General features: G+C 37.9%; 1 pseudogene; it reads right to left on the reverse strand.

The window, feature by feature from the left end:
• Positions 1-26: 26 nt before the first annotated feature.
• LOC134246772 (nuclear pore complex protein Nup205-like) lies at positions 27-20,479 on the reverse strand (annotated as a pseudogene).
• Between the last annotated feature and the right edge of the window lie 1,588 nt (positions 20,480-22,067).

Here is a 22,067-nt window from a genome sequence, read left to right on the forward strand (position 1 = left end):
GCAGAGTTTGCTGTCTGTTTCAGTCATCATTCTTCACTGGTTACCCCCATCATAAGCTGTCGACGTCTGTCAATGTCTGGTAAAGAGTCTGCATCAGATTCTCCAAATGATGATAGAGAAATCCCTGTCAAATCTGTTAATATTTAAAGGATTAACCTATCATATATCACTATCTGGAAGTACATGACACACTTGGACAAAAAATTTCAATATTGTACACAGCATTATTTTCATTCAGTTTTATTTTTGCTCAATCCTACACTTCTTAACAAATTTGTGGCGAATGCCCTATTTTAAACTCACTTAGACTAAGCTATAGTGTCTGTTTTTATATTAAAATTCACCCAATTTTGAATTCTATCATTGATGAAGAAGGTATAAAAAAAAATTGGAGGTACAATACTTTCCCAGCAAACAGTTAGACTCATTTCACTGAGACAAAAAATGATAGGGCATAAACTTGTTTGTGCCACATAAAAAAGACCTGAGATATACGGCAACGTATCTCGGAAAAAACCAATCCGGGTTTCAAATTTAGTTGTTTGTAACACTGCACAGACGGACACAGACTACCAATTATTTTGCTATACATTCCTTTATAATATAAAAAATGATTTAAAAAATTACACCAGCTCAACTTAAATTACCTGAAACTTGGCACAGAGTTAGAAGAATTCAAGTCCAAAAATTTTTCAGACTCTCAGGAAAATTCATCGCATGCAGTTCCTGCTAAGGCATCGCAAATAACCCCTACCCTGCTTTTTTCACTTTCTCTTCAGGGAAAGGGTAAATATGGGCCTCTTTACACCATTCCTACTACGCGCTTAAGTGCAAAATTTCACATATTAACAATTTTATATTTTTTGCAAACCCTCTCCTTTCCATCTATACTCAAAAATAACATCAGTCCACCCCATAAACACCCCAAAGAATTTTTATGAAAAAATCTCTATTTCTAAACTGGAACTACTTGAGTGGTCAATGAAATAGGGGTAAAATTAGTAGTCTGTAACTTAATAAGGACACAAACCTTGTTTGATTTCACTGAAATTTGACATGCTGGAGTCTTTTGTATCTACAAAGTGGCCGGTGAAGTTTCATTGAAATTGATGATTCCTAAGCAGAGTTATGGCCCTTTAATTGATGTGCTGGAACACCTTAAATCAGAGGGTAAAATAAGCATTAGGCACACAGTTCTCAGATTTGAAATGCTCACAGCTCACATGCATATGACAGTTATTTTCTTTCCTTATATTTTTGTATACTAGATAAATATGTCCTACACAAATTTCAAGAACAAAACTTAACCTATTGCATAAGTAAATATTTTAAACAATTTTTCAAAAAGATACCTTCAAAAAGCATAAAATTCATGTAAATATTGTATGAGTAGAATTTTTAGCAAGGATTTAATTTTGGCATTATTAGCGAGGGTGCTGAGATTGCTGAAATTAAATATCGCTAAAAATTAATTCTGTTTTATTTTAAAAGCTTCTCTGGTCAACATTTTAAAAATTGCTAAAATTGCATCTCGCTAAAAATAAATTACCAGTTTTTATGCAGAAATCGCTTAATTTGCGTCTCGCTAAAATTTCCACTTATACGGTATTAAAAATAAAAATATTCAGCACATTTTAATTTAACTAAAACAAATATTAAAAGATTCTACAAAGATATAGGCTATGAAAAATTAGTATAAAAGTAAAGGGAAAGAGAATATTACCTTAGTTATAAGCAGATTATCCAACCTGGTCAATTCAGTCTCTGTCAGGAAGTGGTACTTACTACTCTAATTGGATTATCCCTGGTCATATTTAGACTTCTTTAATGGGTATTTCTTGTAACAATATGCATTATTAGATAATAAATACCAAAAAATCTGTGAAATTTTGGATTTTATAATTCTGAATTTAAAGAAAAGGAATTAATATACATGTATGCATTTTACCTACATACATTATTCAGGCTGCTGTAGAAAAAGGGGAGGCAACTCTGCATTATAAAGGTACCAAAAAAAACAAAATGATTAAAAAGCATGTCTATATACTTTCAATGGTTCAGCATAGGAAATACATATTATGCATGTGTCACCTATAATCACTCCTGAAGATGCTTGGAAGCTAGAACAATGGGGGGGGGAAAGGTTCTATTAAAATGGAGTACATAAATTCTGTCTGTTTTGTGTATAAGTATTTCTGCACAGTGTTTATCCAAAATCTTGAAAACACATGTTCTTTGTCAAAAAATGATGATTTTGTCTGATATGCGACCACCGACAATGATGTCCAAGATGCCACAAGAGTAGTAGAATTCAGTAGGACCAAACATCCCATATGAAATGTTGAGCACCTTACTGACCTCCCCTTTCTTGGACAATCACAGATCAGTGCCAACAATCAGACAGCAGATATTCAATTCCAAAAGAAGAAGAAACAAGAGGCCCAAGGGCCACAGCTCTCACCTGAGCACATCAGGCTTGAATTCACCCCCCCCCCCACCGACCAGGCGTTCATCATTTGAACAAACTAGAATCTACACTACCTGAGGATGATTCCATATAAATATCACTAATCATAGCTTGTACTTGAAAAGAAGATTTTAAAAGGTTTCCCTATATATCCCTATGTAAAACTTGGGTCGGCCATTTTGGCCCAACCCTAGCCCCGGGGATCATAATTTGAACAACCTTGAATCTACACTACCTGAGGATGATACCCCATGAGTTTCATCTTTCCTGGCCCAGTGGTTCTTGAGAAGGATTTTTAAAGATATTTTCTATATATATATATTATTCCTATGTAAAACTTGGGTCGGCCATTTTGGCCCCACCCTTGCCCCGGGGGGCATGATTTGAACAAACTTGAATTTACACTACTTAAAGATGATTCCACACGAGATCATCTTTCCTGGCCCAGTGGTTCTGGAGAATAAGATTTTTTAAAGATTTTTCTTGTATATTCCTCTGTAAATCTTTGGTCGGCCATTTTGGCCCCACCATTGCCCCGGGGATCATGATTTGAACAAACTTGAATTTACACTACTTAAAGATGATTCCACACGAGATCATCTTTCCTGGCCCAGTGGTTCTGGAGAATAAGATTTTTTAAAGATTTTTCTTGTATATTCCTCTGTAAATCTTTGGTCGGCCATTTTGGCCCCACCATTGCCCCGGGGATCATGATTTGAACAAAATTGAATCTACACTACCTGAAGATGATTCCACATGTGTTTCATCTTTCCTGGCCCAGTGGTTCTGGAGAAGAAGATTTTTAAAGATTTTTCCTATATATTCTTATGTAAAAATTGGGTTGGCCATCATGGCCCCACCCTTGCCCCGGGGGGCATGATTTGAACAAACTTGAATCTACACTACTTAAAGATGATTCCACATGAGATCATCTTTCCTGGCCAAACGGTTCTGGAGAAGAAGATTTTTTAAAAATGCCATAAATTTTTAACAAATTCAAGATTATCTCCCCTTGGAAGAGGACGTGGCCCTTCATTAGAACAAACTTGAATTCCCTTCACCCAAGGATACTTTGTGCCAAGTTTGGTTGAAATTGGCCTAGTCGTTCTTGAGAAGAAGATGAAAATGTGAAAAGTTTACAACAACGACAACCACAACCACAATGCCAACGACGACAACAACGATGACAGACAACGGACAAATTGTGATCAGAAAAGCTCACTTGAGCCTTCGGATCAGGTGAGCTAAAAAAGAGAAAGTTTCAGAGAGTACACATTGATTGGCAAGAGATGATGGTGACAGATTAAAACAGTGTAAAAAAGAAATCAAACACAAAAAAATAATACAAACTTAAGAGTCAGTTGACTATATATACCTTTAATTTGGCTGTTGTGGACTGTATAATTGTTGATAGCTGTTTCTTGTTTTCTGAATGATCATTGTCTCATGATCATCAAAGCAATTCATCAATTACCATTAATAAAACTGTTCTTTGTATTAAACCAAAATTTTATGGCCAAATTGCTATTTATATTGAATTAAAAGGTTCCAAAATGTAGGAGTGAGGAATCAAGAATTAGCATGCGTATTTCTTAATACATATACTGATATACCCATAAGTCAAAGCATGACAAATTCTATTGAACAATCTAAATAGTACTTTGGGTCCATGAGGGACTCTGCATTAAACAAATATGTAGTTGTAGAAGATGTTCACTTGATTGCCACAGTCCTGGTTTTCTATGCCCAGTGAGGTCAGCATGGCCAGACAGAATTTGAGGGCGGCAAAGAAAAGTTAATGATACCGGGCCATGGGGCTGGGCAGGAAATCCTCTTCTGTAACTACACCGGCTTCATCTCTAAAGAAATTATAACAAAGTCAAAATTCAACAAGTATGTTAAAAAATTTGCTTGGGCAATACTTACAAAACTTTTAATCCTCATTCAGTTAATATATATAAACTTCCAAACTGTAATTCTTAAACTGCTATTGATAATTTTGTACATTTTCATATGTACTTTGACATGCTTGATTTCTACAAACATTCATTAGACCCTATAGCTGACACACCCACCTGTCAAAGTCAGGTCGAAGGTCAAAGACGACACATCCTGCCAGTCTCTGCATGACTCCACACTGTGCCACCCGAGTCAACAAACTCTGTAACACACAGTGACTTTGTATTTTGCTGTATTTACATGTAAGTCAACAAACTCTGTAAAACACAGTGACTTTGTACTGTAGATTCCTTATTTTTCGCAAGTACTTTTTATCACGAATGGACTCAGTTTAACAGCAAATCGCAAGAATAAGAATTCACAAATAGACAGTTGATCAAGAGTTTTAACATGGATTTCAGCACCATTTAAATAAAGGTGAGTAATTTAATTTTGCGTGCGGTGCTTCTTGTGAATTTATGCAAGAATTAATTCCACGCCTATATTTAGGAATCTACAGTATTTTTAAGTCGGAGCCCTTAAATTTCATATCAATATTGAAAATCAATTCACCACCGCTAAATTATAATTTTTAAATGAGCTACAGATTAAAGTTTTGTTAGATGCATGCATGATGAAAAATGTGGGGGTAGAATAAGGTAGGAATAGAAGACGTACAAGTTTAGACAGACAGATGTACAGCACTCTGAGTTGGGGGGTGGGGGACACAAGGGTCTGTAGTGGCTGGTCGTCATGGAGAAGGCTGTCCACCAGGTGTTGGAGGTAACCTTTAGAGGACAGAAAGGTCATCCACTGCTGGAACTTGTCCATAGACAGAATGGTGTCCAGTACTGATAGAGCCAGCATCTACAACAGAGAATATTAATATAGGTCATGCACTGCTGGAACCTGTTCACAATGAAACCAGGGGACATAAATATAGTACACAAAGATATCAGGATTCACTCCTTACCCTTCCTACATCATGTCCATCACACACGTCACGACACACCATGTCCATAAAGTTGTCGCCGTATGACAGAATGGTCGCCACATTTTCACGCCTCAGCTGTTCATTCTCGGAGTGGGCGTCGGCCAAAATCCTCTTCCCAACCCCATCACCTCCTACCTCTGTCAGAAAAAGGAAACATCATTAACAGCCTTTGTCATACATGTACTAGTTTAGGTTTTTATTTCATATAACATTGGAAGAGTTTAAATGTATTCTATAAAATACATATACAATTTTGATCTATGTATGCCACAAAATAAGAGCAAAATTTGTGCAGTTTTGTTGACATTCAGGTGTTGACATCTTACTATGAATTATATTCTTAAACAAGACACGTGTGATTTCTACTTAGACATACCTGACTGTGTATGATGTGAGTCAGAGACTTGGGTTTCTGAGCGATTTTTAGATAAGACAGCAGGGCCCCATATAAGTTGGCTCTTACTCTCTGCTGGCCACCACCTAAACAGAATTAGAAATTGATTTTTATGAACATGCACTTGAAAAAATTTCTTTTCAGGGAAAAAGTATGTAAATGTACTATTCATACATTTCAATATATTCTTACTTGAAAGCAGAATGTGATCTATCACTCCTCTAAGCACCAGTTGAAGGGAGGAAGCAAATTGGGTTCGTGACCCTGACACTTGACCCAAAGACCCTGTTTGACCATGACCTGCTGTGGAGTCCAGCATGGTGAGGAAGTGTGAGGTTTCGTCGTCGGAGACAGAATCCTGACAGAAACACTGACGTAGATTTGTCATCAGAGTCAGGATGATCCCAGCCACAGGGGCAGTTAACTCTGTCAAGGCATCATCTTCAGTCACCTAAAAATAATGGATAAATTGAAATTAAATGTAGTATCAAGGATGCAATACTCCATTCTTTTTCTCTGTAAAATCAAAATTCCCCTCACTTTTCCCCAAATGAAACCAGTTGGATTCTCATGTTCTTGTACATTAATACCACATACTTCAGTGTTGGATGGTAAACAAGACACATAGATGTTGTTCTACCTTTCTCTGTAGTTCCTGTAGCAGCTCAAACAGTACGGTCTGTCTGGTGGATTCTGACGCCACGCCTCCAGAGCCTGCTGTTTGGTGGACAGTTCCTGGTGGATTCTGACATCACGCCTCCAGAACCTGCTGTTTGGTGGACAGTTCCTGGTGGATTCTGACACCACACCTCCAGAGCCTGCTGTTTGGTGGACAGTTCCTGGTGGATTCTGACACCGCGCCTCCAGAGCCTGCTGTTTGGTGGACAGTTCCTGGTGGATTCTGACACCACACCTCCAGAGCCTGCTGTTTGGTGGACAGTTCCTGGTGGATTCTGACACCGCGCCTCCAGAGCCTGCTGTTTGGTGGACAGTTCCTGGTGGATTCTGACACCGCGCCTCCAGAGCCTGCTGTTTGGTGGACAGTTCCTGGTGGATTCTGACGCCAAGCCTCCAGAGCCTGCTGTTTGGTGGACAGTTCCTAGTGGATTCTGACGCCAAGCCTCCAGAGCCTGTTGTTTGGTGGACAGTTCCTGGTGGATTCTGACGCCACGCCTCCAGAGCCTGTTGTTTGGTGGACAGTTCCTGTCGGATTCTGTTACGTAGCACCACATGATGCAGAATATTCTCCACTTACTGAAAAATTTGAAAAATCAATAATTTTAGCTAGAAATTTTAACATCCTGTTTTCTATTGGCAAAGGAAAAAGGGGCAGGTCAAAGGCATAAAGAGAACGACCCGCTGAGAGTTTTACCTCTTAGTCAATATGATATCGATCTCACCTCTAATACTCACGGCCTCTGAGTTACCATGATATTACCCTGGTAATTGTTCAGTTCATTCATCAGTAGGCAGTGAAGTCGTTTGACATCACAATACAAAATGTCCTGTTTGGTCCGAGTTTCTACACTTTTAATGGCTTGTTCAATCATCGACAATTCAAAAAAACTCCAACTTCATTGTAGGAGGATAACGCTGTGAAAAGTCAACTTCCTCCAGGAGTCCTAGCAACTTCCTGCGCACTTGGCGGCCTGAACAAGGAAAATAAAGTTTTTAAGAGCAAAAGAAGAGCAGTGTGATAATGAAATGAAGTGAGAAAGAGTTTACACAAGAAACAGAAGGGTAGTGAGTTAAAGATTTTTAATGCTGTTCTTTGCTTACTTCTGAACGGCCTGGCTGTCTGAGACAGATACAACGTCTGTAGACTCTGCTCTGTAAATCTATCGTATGTCACGTCAGCTTCGTCTCCTATTATGCTGGCTTTAATATTGTGAACATCACAAAACTTTAAATTATTACTTTCTTTAATTATGTGTCAATCCCAGAAATCAGACTCAATTTGTTATGATACAGGAACTCCTCAAAGTTTTGTAAGACTGTAATTTAACTCGACTTTACCATTTATACCCCTGACCAGTCATGGATCAAGGCTCTCACTAACTTGAATTTGTGACCTTTGAACTTGACCTTATCTGTTTGACCTTCTGACCCATAATCCCATTAAACTCAGTCTGTGTGACCTTTGAACTTGACCTTACCTGTTTGACCTTCTGACCCATCATCCAGCAAGGCCTTCATTAATCTAAGAGTGTGTGACCTTTGACGGTTCAGCGCAGTCAGTCGCAGTTTATTTGGAGATAATAAACTCAGAAAATCAATGAAAGGGTTTCTTCTACCTCTACTCACTGAAATAAAGATTTAGGTAAAAACAAATTGTTAAAAAATGTATTCGGCCTAATGTCATTAATCTGAATGAAAATTGACAAGCTTTTTGTAGAGAAGAAAACCATGCAAGCCCGTTCCTATAGGTAAGATCCCTATTTATAATGAAGTGGTCCTTTAGCGATTTGCTCTTAAAACTGATATTTTATTTTTAGCGAGATGTAATTTTAGCAATTTTAAAATGTTCATTAAAGAACTTATTACAATTAAAACAATAAATTTTTAGCGATATGTAATTTTAGCGATCTCAGCAGCCTTGCTAACAATGCCAAAATTAAATCTTCACTAAAATTTTTACTTATAACTTCTGTACTGAGTCCCTAGATACTGTCTTAATTCTCACCCCAGTTTCACTTCTCTATGGGACCCTAGTTACCCTCTTCCTCAGGTAAGTGGATTCTCTCTCTCTCTTTCTTTCTCTCTCTCTCTCCACACTACTGAGTACATACCCTCTTCCTCTGGTAAGTGGATTCTCTCTCTCTCTCTCTTTCTTTCTCTCTCTCTCCACACTACTGAGTACATACCCTCTTCCTCTGGTAAGTGGATTCTCTCTCTCTCTCTTTCTTTCTCTCTCTCTCCACACTACTGAGTACATACCCTCTTCCTCTGGTAAGTGGATTCTCTCTCTCTCTCTCTTTCTTTCTCTCTCTCTCCACACTACTGAGTACATACCCTCTTCCTCTGGTAAGTGGATTCTCTCTCTCTCTCTTTCTTTCTCTCTCTCTCCACACTACTGAGTACATACCCTCTCCCTCTGGTAAGTGGATTCTCTCTCTATCTTTCTTTCTCTCTCTCTCTCTCTCCACACTACTGAGTACATACCCTCTTCCAGACTGGTCTCTATCAGCTGTAAACACAGCAGACTGGCAGACTCCAGGGCCTCCTGTCCTGTACAGATCAACCAATCAAATTAACTTTCTTAGCATCAGTCAATACAGATCAACCAATCAAATTAACTCTCCTACTCTCCTAGCATTGGCTAGTAATATTAACCAATCAAATTACCTCACATAACATTATCTAGTCCATCCAACCAATCAAATTAACTTATTTAACATTAGCCAGTTCAATCAACCAAACAAATTTAAACACTACAACACAAACAAAAACACCTGAATTTCCTTAATCACTATTTACCTAAGTTGTTGGACACTGTCATCCAGTATTTTTAACACCTGAAGTAATTATGTAACTTCAATTCTTAACAAAACAAAGCACATATGTCTCCACCTCCCAGCCCAATTTAAAAAAAAATTCTCAACAAAGATATCCAGGAAAATATATATGAATCTCACCGTGGACAGGAAGTGGGAGTCCTTCAGTAGGTGTAACATCAGGATGTACCCTGGAGACTTGTTAGCGGGCACCACGCCCCCCATCTGTACCTCAACAAGCTCCTCCCCAAAGTCACCCCCCACCACCTCATATTCCCGCAGGAGCTTACAGAGGATCCTCAGACAGTCACTGGCCACCTCCCACTGTAAACCAAGCTTTACATTTACTTGAAAGAAATTAATCCTGCAGTTGTATTCTTAAATAGTCACTTGCAACTTAATCACCTTTGGCAATTAAATCACACACAATAATCACATTTTCAATTAATATCAATGCAAATGACAGATACAATTTTAAAACAAGAAGTCTCTGTCGAGACTGTAGACTGTAGCTCTACTGGTTTGTACTCAACAAAGGATATAACAAAAGACAGTTCTATTTTTTGTAACAATGGCAACACTGTTCATCAAGACAAAAAAAAACAATGCACTATTTTAGGTATATTAGTGTACTACTTGTGTGCCAAGTTATATTAAAATCAGACCAAAACTGTAGGAGGAGTAGCGTTTTGAAAAATTGTTTACAGACAGACGGACAGCTAGACAGACAGACGGACGACGGACACCATACTATTGCATAAGCTCTTCTGGTCTGTGACCAGTGGAGCTAATAAAAAATTTCTATTGTTTCAATCTCTATCTACCTTTTTTGTCTGCGTATTGTTCATTTCAAACTGTAATTTTTTTTTTTTACTTGATTGTAATACAGTGTATGTATTTATCTAGCTGCAGATCTGTAGCTATCTGAAAATAAATATAGATGGACCGGATAGCTACAGTGCCATCCATTTAAAAAACTGTATATTTATTGCGCACAAAAAAGTGCACTCGGTTTCTGATTTATTTCTCCATGTTCCTAAAACTGTAATCTCAAAATATTACTAACCGTGTGTTCCTAACATATTCTTTGACTCTTTCCACAACAAAACATTCCTCATTATTGTTGCTAATAGTCCTCCTGACCCTGATATTGTAATCATCAAACAATTCGCATATCTATACTGCCATTTTGGTTTCAAAGATAATTCAGTCCAATATGCTTCGTTCAGATGTCAACTACGAATGTACTTGATAGAGGTGAGAGAAACTTTTTTAAACCTTCCCTCTTTTGCAATTGAGGTAAGAATTTGGAAGAAAAAATCAAGAACCGAGTGCACTTTTTTGTGCGCAATAAAAATACAATTTTTTCAATGGTTGGCACTGTAGCTATCCGGTCTATCAATATATTTTTTTTCCGATATAGCTACAGATCTGCAGCTAGTATTTATTAACAAGATAGACAAAACATTTTAAAAATCTTTTATTCAACCTTTTCTGATGGATTCTTGTAATTTCTCAAACATTCTTGACAAACTCTAAGTAGGGTTGAAATCCTGGTGCCCTGAGACCTGCCCCGAGTCCCGGGGGGACAGGAATGTCAGTGAGGGAGTCCAGTAAGGACAGGAAAGCTCGCGTCATGGCAAATTCCTCCGCTCGGGTCTCCACCTCCTCCAGCTCCACCTACAGGGAAAAAACAGACATCAAAGGTACATAACTCTTACAAGCTTGAGAGACACAATATGTAATTACTAGTGTATTGGTCTCTAGATAAATTTCTATATGTACAGCAAGATTTAGTTCTGTTCTTTTTAGGCTGGAGAATTATAAAAAAGAACAGAGATTATTTAACCTGAGAAAACAAACTACTGTAAACCAAGTATTAAACACGTGCGATAAATTTGAGAGGTAACCTCTTCTCTCGGATATTTTTCGTTTTTCTAACCAGTTGTTCATTTAAAATCTTATGATTAGTGTTATTTGCCCTATTTTGAATACCTATCCTGACGGTTCAATAAGTAATCACGGAAGAACTTTAATGTTCTAGAAGCAGTTGAAATTTAGAGATAGCCTAGTTAATTATGACTAATTATGGCCCAGTCCTTCTCTGTTCAAACCATTCATAATAATTGCCCTTTGGCTATGTATATCTTGTAAAGCATCAATTACCCAATTAGCATGAGGTAAATTTGAAACCAACTTGAATCTCCTCGATTTTTTTCCCGATTTTAATTCGAGCATCGTGAAAAATTAATGCATAAGAAGTATACTCATGGTAACTTTTTACCTACTTTAGATATAAGATTTTAAATGGAAGCAATGCACAGAATGTCTTGAATAATCTGTAAGCAGTAATCACGGTAGCATTTTACCTAGTTTATGGGCAAATATAAAATTTTAATTTGATACAAAAAAAAAATACTTGTGGAAATAAAAAAAATGTGACCACTTGTTCGCGGAAATAAATCGTCGCAGATTAGTTCTCTAGCGGTCAGTCGCGAAATAAAAAAGTGACGCATATAATATTTGGTTTACAGTAACATTTACCTGCATGGATTCCACTCTGAGAGGAACTGCTGCTCTGAATTGCAGTCAGAATCTTAAAAACAAAGTTTACAAATCAATCTAGTAAACCCACATACATGTACATACAGTAAATTATCGGGAAAACAAGAGGAGACGTGCAATATGAATGTCAATGCAATAAATACACTTAACATCAATAAAGATATAGTAAAGAGCAGTATTTCAGTGGTTATCTGTGAGGCTTCCAGTGTAATGCCACAGGCTGGCTGCCACGTCTGGCGTCTTGGCGAATGCTGCCAGCACCCTGAAGATCTCAGCTTTAAGGTTGAGGGGGATACTACAGGTCATGAGTCCTTTTAACACCACCGCCACCTGCCACTGCTGGTTCTCACAGAACGCCACGCGGCAGTTCTCATTCTGTAATACAAGATGTCAATTTTTCTTGTGTTAGATATTAATCTGCCATTTATGCAGATTTCGAAATTAGATTCCCCTTTTAAAAGTCTTTATCACTTCCTATGCTTTGATTCAGGAAATTAAAAGTGATATAAACTCATTATTCAATACAACTTAAAAATAATACAGACCCATTATTATCATGCCTTAATAACAAACTACAATGAATTATGGGTTGATCTAATTAAAACCCTTGGCTATTATTAAAGTATAATTATTTTCCTTATCTGATGATCTAATGATTGTACTCACACATTCAGACACCACACGACACAGTTTCAGGACGACGACCAGCCCCTCTAGTTCCTGTGGGGTGATTCCCCGGGGGTGGGGACCTCGGAGTCCCATGTGAGACATGTCAGCACCGCTAGGAACCTCCCAACGTAAACTGGCGTAGTACTGATTTTTGACAGGAAAATGTGCTGCCACAAAACGGCACTGGCTGGGCCTCCTAGTGTAAAAAATACTCATATAAGACAATTAAGTTCAGGCAAACCATGTTAATTTTTTAGAACAAGAAATTACTTTGAGATATCAATGGTAAAATACTTAAAGAAAAAAGGAAATGGGTAATTCTTTTAATTACTTTGACATACTTATATCCAAGGTATTCATTCAAGATACAAAACTTCTGTTGTATATTTTAGGAACAGATTCATATGGTAAATTAAGAAAGTTCAGTGCTTGCTGGAATCAATCATGCTCTAAAACTTTTAAATTGTCTTTTTACATCTGTGACTGCAAGTTAGACCATTTGACAGCACACAAAGACATCTGTCTTTTAATAGAACAATTTTAGAAACACAATTCCACTGAAGCTATCCAAATTCCCTACCTGTTGTCTTTTCCAATTAAAGCACTAGTAACAGTACATAAAGACATCTGCCATTAGAACTTCTTTAGATACACAATTCCACTGAAGCTATCAGAAATTCTAACCTGACCCCATTCCATTGACCTACAGAAGGTCGAAGCAGTAGAGGGCAGACTGTGGCATACTGCTCAGACCAATCAACATCTGGATGTAGGGTACGTAGAGGGAGGGGGGCAGGAGGTCCCCCGCCAAACGGACAAACTGATACAGCAACACCTGTAATATAAAACAGACCAATCAACATCTGGATGTAGGGTACGTAGAGGGAGGGGGGCAGGAGGTCCCCCGCCAGACGGACAAACTTATACAGCGACACCTGTAATATAAAACAGACCAATCAACATCTGGATGTAGGGTACGTAGAGGGAGGGGGCAGGAGATCCCCCGCCAGACTGACAAACTTATACAGCGACACCTGTAATATAAAACAGACCAATCAACATCTGGATGTAGGGTACGTAGAGGGAGGGGGGCAGGAGATCCCCCGCCAGATGGACAAACTTATACAGCGACACCTGTAATATAAAACAGACCAATCAACATCTGGATGTAGGGTACGTAGAGGGAGGGGGGCAGGAGATCCCCCGCCAGACAGACAAACTTATACAGCGACACCTGTAATATAAAACAGACCAATCAACATCTGGATGTAGGGTATGTAGAGGGAGGGGGGCAGGAGGTCCCCCGCCAGACGGACAAACTTATACAGCGACACCTGTAATATAAAACAGACCAATCAACATCTGGATGTAGGGTACGTAGAGGGAGGGGGGCAGGAGATCCCCCGCCAGACAGACAAACTTATACAGCGACACCTGTAATATAAAACAGACCAATCAACATCTGGATGTAGGGTACGTAGAGGGAGGGGGGCAGGAGGTCCCCCGCCAGACGGACAAACTTATACAGTGACACCTGTAATATAAAACAGACCAATCAACATCTGGATGTAGGGTACGTAGAGGGAGGGGGGCAGGAGATCCCCCGCCAGACAGACAAACTTATACAGCGACACCTGTAATATAAAACAGACCAATCAACATCTGGATGTAGGGTACGTAGAGGGAGGGGGGCAGGAGGTCCCCCGCCAGACAGACAAACTTATACAGCGACACCTGTAATATAAAACAGACCAATCAACATCTGGATGTAGGGTACGTAGAGGGAGGGGGCAGGAGATCCCCCGCCAGATGTACAAACTTATACAGCCACACCTGTAATGTAAAACAGACCAATCAACATCTGGATATAGGGTATGTAGAGGGAGGGGGGCAGGAGGTCCCCCGCCAGACAGACAAACTTATACAGCGACACCTGTAATATAAAACAGACCAATCAACATCTGGATGTAGGGTACGTAGAGGGAAGGGGGCAGGAGGTCCCCTGCCAGATAGACAAACTTATACAGCGACACCTGTAATATAAAACAGACCAATCAACATCTGGATGTAGGGTACGTAGAGGGAGGGGGGCAGGAGGTTCCCCACCAGACGGACAAACTTATACAGCGACACCTGTAATGTAAAACAGACCAATCAACATCTGGATGTAGGGTACGTAGAGGGAGGGGGGCAGGAGATCCCCTGACAGACGGACAAACTTATACAGCGACACCTGTAATATAAAACAGACCAATCAACATCTGGATGTAGGGTATGTAGAGGGAGGGGGGCAGGAGGTCCCCCGCCAGATGGACAAACTTATACAGCGACACCTGTAATATAAAACAGACCAATCAACATCTGGATGTAGGGTACGTAGAGGGAGGGGGGCAGGAGATCCCCCGTAAGATGGACAAACTTTACAGCGATACTTGTAATATAAAATTACACCTGTAATGTAAAATCATACGGTCTATACAATGATTTCTGTAATATAAATCATACACCATATGTACATTCCTTACCCATCATGTAAACCAAAATCACTGTCTTTTCTTAGACTTAACAGCTATATTTTGTTTTGTAGATGTAATTCTATATCTACCTGTCTCCATGAGTGGTCTAACATTGTACATCGTTACATGAGATGTGTAGTTATCCTGTGTATTTTCTATATTACATTGTACAGTACAATATGTTGCTATATCTACCTGTCTCTGTGTATGATATGATACTATATCTACCTGTCTTTGTGTACAATATGATATAATATTATATAACTTTGTGAAATCCGATAATCTGATTGGTCAATACGAAGTACTTATTTTTTAATAACGACCGCTGAAAGCGAATAATGACTCGCACGAGCTGCCTCGTTTTCACTTTCGCTTTAGACAAACATGGGAGTTCGCAGGTTGTAGGTAAGAAAAATTTAAAAGACATAGTGAAGAACTCTGAGGCTGATAATACAAAACATTTACAAGGATATCTGTCAACATTTTTCGGGAATACTTATAGCACATACCATTTCAGTTCGACTTTTCCACTCACTCGGCGAGCAGAGTTTTGACGCTGTTTACGCAATTACGGAGACTAAAGAAATAAAGACAAGCATGCCACTTAAGATTGTATCTTATCTTAGAATACATAGGTATTTATATTTTGTGAGTGCAATTCCTCTGCAAGTGTAAACGAGTGCGATTCTCAATCTGGGGGAGGGGGTATTCTGTGTTATTCGGAGATAGATATATTTCGTTATTATTATGATATATAAAATTAAATTACCGAAACAATTTCCTCTGAGTGATATTCAATGAATTCTGAAACATTTACATTCAACTTATTTATGGTTAATACTATCTCTGTAAACATAATGAAAATAAAGGCCTACATTGTACTAAAATATTTTGGAAATTATTATTTATATAATATAATATAATAAATATGGACTCAATGCACGGCTCAATATGCATTTATAATGACCAGGAAGACAGATATTGACCTCAGATACATATGAAGTATATACCTCGGGCTAGCGTCGATATACTACATGTATATCGGTCAATATCTGTCATCCTGGGTCATTGTAAACATATTTACATTGAGTCCATATTTGTATAATATCTACCTGTCTCTATGTACGATATGATACTATATCTACCTGTTTCTGTGTACGATATGGTACTATATCCACCTGTCTTTGTGGGGGTCTAACATTGTACATCGTCTCGTGAGGTCCGTAATTATCCTGGGGACAACAGTACTCTACAGACAGTCTCAGACCCAGGGGGTCAAGTCCTGTATCAATCTCCTACATGTATCTGAAATTACAAGCAGTATTTGATATTAAGATTTTATGATATTTGAGGAATGAAGTTTCTTTATGTTATATGATGTAACATAACTTGGGGCAGTTTATGCTTTTTTAACCATTAATATTTTTCCTCCAAAAAAACCCTCTTATTTGAATTTAATATATAGAAAAATTTTAGATATGCTTTTTTTTCCCAATTTCTACCAAATGTCGCTATTTTTCCCAAATGGAAAGGTCCAGGCCCTTTTTTAAAGACCTAGAATAACCCTGCGACAGTTACATACCAGTCTCAGTAGGTACTTGCATAGACTGGGTGATGTGGGAGTTATCTCTCTTGTCAGAGGGTCAGTAAACCTTAAAGCTGAACACGATTCGTAAAAGAAATGTATCCGCCATTTTAGTTCCCGAGACTCGCTACCCTGCAGACCCATATAAATAGGGCAAGAATTAGAGACTGTTCAGTTTAATCAGTCGACACCGGTGTAGACGGTGCTATACAGGACTTGGTAGCGAGAATAATAACGTACTACTCGTCTAATGCAGGAAAGTAAGATACCAAATAAATTTACAATTATAGTTGTATTAGTCAAAGCAGTATACAAACAACATAGATAAACATAACTGCAATAAAATATAAACAAAGGTAATGCAAGATAACCAGCACAAACAAGGGTCTCCATTCCATGCCGATACCTGTGACAAAAAAGCAGTCAAGTGTAACGAAAGTGACGAGTATACCCTAGTATTGATGTATCGTAGATAATGCTATCAAAAATAGCGTATGCCTATTTACGAGTCGTGTTCAGCTTTAATCATGTTAATACAAGCAGTTAACACTAGCGACAATTACGTACCAGTCTCAGTAGGTAGTGGAAGCCTTGACTTGGTGACGTGGGAGTTATCTCTCTTGTCAGAGGGTCAGTAAACCTTAATCATGTTGATATAAGCAGTTAACACTAGGGACCATTACATACCAGTCTCAGTAAATACTGGAAGTCGTGACTGGGTGACGTGGGAGGTTCTAGGGAACTCTGGGATGCCGCGATTCTCGCCGCCTCATCTCCTCTTGTATGAAGCTCTTTCACCTGTAAAACATCCACAATAAAGTTTCTTGCAAAAACTTTTAAATTATGTATATTTTTGTCACTTTCTAAAAATTTTCTTTCTTAAATATCACACAAGGAATATTTTTTTTCAAAATATTTTACATTAATCAATATTATAATAATAACCTTTCTGAAATGTTGAATATTTTCATTTCAGATAAAGTTATAGCCATGCAAAATTGGCACCTTTTTTCACAGTGATCAAATGCATTAACAATTTGTTTAGGTATCACATAAGTACCTTCAATGGCATGTGAAAAATGAAGTCTGTAACCAGCCCATGGACTTTCTTTAGATAAAATTCCTACAAGACATAAAAAAACAAATGTTATGCTGGTTCATCATAATATAAAAATAGTCCCTACCCTAGCTGTTAATAGTGTTATTAAGAATCCATTTTGAAGAGTTAAAATAATGATTTGTCAAACAAATTCTTGTTTGACTCACTGCTAAAATTAAAATCAACTACAGTAAGTTTTGATGTCAACTTGAATTATGCACCAAAAGACCAACCTCTTTATGGAAATCATGTACGGGTACAATGGCCATGCAGTTACAGGAAGTAGATCATGTTAGCTTCCAATGCAGGGCTTTGTTAATGACATTTACCTCAATCATATCTTCTTCAGAATTAAATTCCATTAATTCCCTGCTACAAATATAAATCAAGTTCATGGAAATCAAGAGTGAATAATCTTACAGCTATCAATCAAGGCCCAAAATGAGTTTCCAGTTTATTTTCTGCTTAAAGCATCATAATTATCTTGCCTGGCCATATTAAATTTATTCACAATCTATCATTGACTTACATGCACCGACATATTCTCATCAACTCTAAGATTGATACCATAAAGAATTAATGTATTTAATATTATACAGCTCCTGGGGAGTGTGGGGGTTCCCTCTTTAGATTCCCGTACGAAACAGTCCGGGCGGCTTAGACACGGCTCAGGCGCGGATTCCGTCTCCTGAAACCCGTGCTTTAGCATTCCGTGCTCCTATGTAAAGCATATATGGAAAGCCGTGCCAAAAAGTGGTCGAGGCACGGACACGGCAAGGGATATTGGCCAAAATATTTGAATGAGATCACACGGTTTTACAAAACCCGTGTCAGAAAGCCGTGCTAGTTTCCATATATGGACACACGGATTCTGTAAACACGTGTCTGAAACCCGTGTCCTTTTCCATATATGGAGACATGGTTTTTTTGAAACCCGTGTCAAAAAAGCCGTGCCTTATACCATATAAGGAGTCACGGGATCTGTGCATTCGTCTAGATCTAGGTCATGGCCTTTAGAGAATGTCCTGATGTAACTGTGAATGCCAAAATTGTGACTGAAACCAAACTAACTTCACATTGCTTTACATTTATGCTAAGTTTTAGAATTTCAAAATCTTATATGAATGTGTACATTTACTTTCTGTTAAAGATTAACTTTATCAGTTAAAATTCATGCTAGTTTTTAATTAAGATTTTAATGATAATGTACAATATTAAATTCAATTGTAATTTAATCTAGTAGCTATAAGTTTGCACAATCTAAGAAAGAATTTAGTATAAATAAAACTTTCACTCCTTTAGCACAGTGATGTCACATTAGAGAAAGTCCAACTAAAGTTATTCAAATAAGCCTCAACTATTTCATCATATGTTCATTGTCAATCTTTCAATACAAGAAGATCATGAAAATTGAAAAATTGATTAATTTATAGATTACTCTTACTGCATTTAGTTCAAAAGTGAAGAAATTATCCCAGACTGACATAAATACAATTCCAACTGACATCTATTTGTTAAATATCCTTTAAATAGAGCAAAGAAACACACTGACTTAGCTCATGACCAAGAATCCCTCCAATTTAATATTCAAATAAAGGAAGTTATGATTGAGCATGCTCAGTAAAAAGCCGTGAGATATAAATAAATAGTTTGAAGCAAAACCCGCCTCAGTTAAAAACCGTCTCCCTGGGACACGGAGTCCGTGTCTCCACACGGGTTTCTATGAGTGAGGATTCCACACTTTCAGACACAGAAGCCGTGTCCGTGTCTTGGACATGCAGAACCCGTGCCGCTTTTTAAAAACCCGTGCAGATTCCGTGTCTTAGCCGTGCCCAAGCCGTGCCTATTCCACCTCGAACTTTCGTACGGGTAAGATAAGATATTTTACCTGTGGGGGTCTGGTACTGATTGAGTTGTCTGAGGGTCACCCCCCAGGCTAGTAGCACCACGCCCTTCAGTCCGGGGTTGGTCCAGGCTCGCGTCGACGTGAGATATGCCTGGTGTATGTCAGGTATGTAGGTCAAGTCCATCATCAATGGTAAACGCTGCAGGACCTAAGTAAATGTCAAAGGTCATCAACTTTAACCTTTCTATTCATTCTTATTAGAACAACTCTTGCTAATTCAGAGCACAGAAATTTTATGTTTATACAATTAAAATTTTCACAATTCTTCAAATTAATGGATATTACATATAACATATCCCTTACAACTGTGCTTTGTGAAATATGAAGAGTAAATTATTAAATTACTAACCTCTTCCATCTTCATGTTCCAGTAAACTGACATCAAAACAGTACAGGAGGGCCATTAACAGACACAGACTCACAGGGTCCAGGGTGCCATCAGCAGCCAGAGAGTTGTCTGCCCTTAGGTGCTGGATCAGTCTCAAGGTGTCGGCTTTCTCCTGGGGCTGTTGTGTGACCAGGCAGAAAAGAGGCTGCTACTTCTAAGTCAGCTAAGAATATGATCTGGATCTCCGTGTACAAGTCAGACACCTGGAAAACATGGAAAGACTAAATACAGATTGGCAGTGGTCGTGAAAGAATTAAGTCAATGACTCATAACACTGTGATCTCTGCATGATTATCACAATTGCTAACAGCATTATTAACATTTCAAAGTGGATGAAGTTATTTCTGTTCCAGGGTATACAGAGAGATTAGGACAAACCTGTTTCTTGTGTTTTGGTGGACCAATGGCCCTGTCTCTTTGTAGTCTGTCCATTTTCTTTGTTAGGTCCATATTGTTCAATTGATCTGCAAAAAAAAAATAAAAATATTACTGTATGCGCTTCCTGATGACTTAGAATAGCTCACATTCAATGATCTGACATGTTGATATCATATGGCGACATCTTTAATGATAGCTGAATAAAGAACTATCACCTGCAAACGTGGATTATGGATGTTATTCAAATCTATGATGATTGGTTACTATCAATCGTACTATATAAAAACGCCATTCAAGAAATCTGGGCCTAAATCAGAAATTGGCTCGTTTTAGCTTCTAGCTTCTGGATATCATTTCATAGGACGAGTTATTCCTCTTTACACATTACCGTAAAACAAAAAACAACACATGGGGATATCATTTTGTGAGCTCATTACTCACAGAACCTCTAGTTTTTTTTTTTTTTTTGTTTGTTTGTTTTTTTTTTAATTTTAGAACTTTTCTTGAAACTGGGTGTGAAAGCAGACAATCTATCAGCAGACATAGTATTAATTACAGGGACGTAGCAACAGGGGGTGGGGGTTGCCCCCCCCCCACTTTTTCACAACATTTCTTTTACTATAGTAAATTTCATTGAAAGCATGGTCCCCCCCACTTTTACCATAGTATAGTATTATCAAGAATTGTGATAGTAAGTTGGCTTTAAAAAAGTTGACCACTACCCCCCCACCCCCCACCCCCAGCCACCCCAGCCACCCCAGCCACCCACCCAACCACCCACACACACACACACGAAATAGGATTTCCGAGCTTTGGACAACCTGCAATTCTCGTTTTTTCTTTGTTTTTTTTTTTTTTTTTTGCTTTTAAGTTTTTTCAGGTAAGTAAAAAAAAATTCTCTGCTTCGTTGGTATGGAATGCCATATACGACAGCCAACTGCCACACATATTTGTTATTTTCCTTACTTGGGACTAGTTTTGCGGTGTTTTTAACAATAGGTTTAAAAATATTCACAAAGAATATGTTTTATTTTATTTTTATAAAAAAAAATTTGAAAGCTGAACCATAGCCTTTCAATGTTGAAACCATTGTTTAAAACGACTCAAAGATCTATAAAATAAAAAGTTTGCGTGGCATTCAACCTTAAGTGGTAACCGAATGTGAAACCCAAATGAATAAGCTTACTGTTTCCTATATTTATCATCCAAAAAATCGTTAAACATATTACCTCAATTTATAAATAACTTGCTTTTATGCATAAATGTGCAGAAACTATAGAATCAAATAATTACTCATTTGAAGCAATCATTTATTAACATGAATAATGCATTGGCAATCAATACCAACGCCTATCGATTTTTTTTTTTTTTTTTTACAATATTTATTTTGTTTACAGTGTATCATCATGTATGCGAATAAAATATAACGACAACAAAACTAAAATTTGAGGGGGGGGGGGGATTCAACTTCTTTTACATGTTCATATTGAACATGCATGAATTCTAAGAATAGACTATTGTGGAAACGTTACAAAATTTTTAATAGTAAAACTTAATTTGAAAAAAAAGAAATATCCCTACATTGCAAAAGACTTTCTCATATTTAAAATATTTATTGTAACAAGAAATGAGATTTTTTAGGCTTCAAAGGGGTAAAAGAGAAATAAATGATTA

Source organism: Saccostrea cucullata, unplaced genomic scaffold, assembly GCF_032062105.1.
Source record: "Saccostrea cucullata isolate Sc308-1 unplaced genomic scaffold, CSIRO_AGI_Scuc_v1 ctg2248, whole genome shotgun sequence".
NCBI classification, from domain to species: Eukaryota; Metazoa; Mollusca; class Bivalvia; order Ostreida; family Ostreidae; genus Saccostrea; species Saccostrea cuccullata.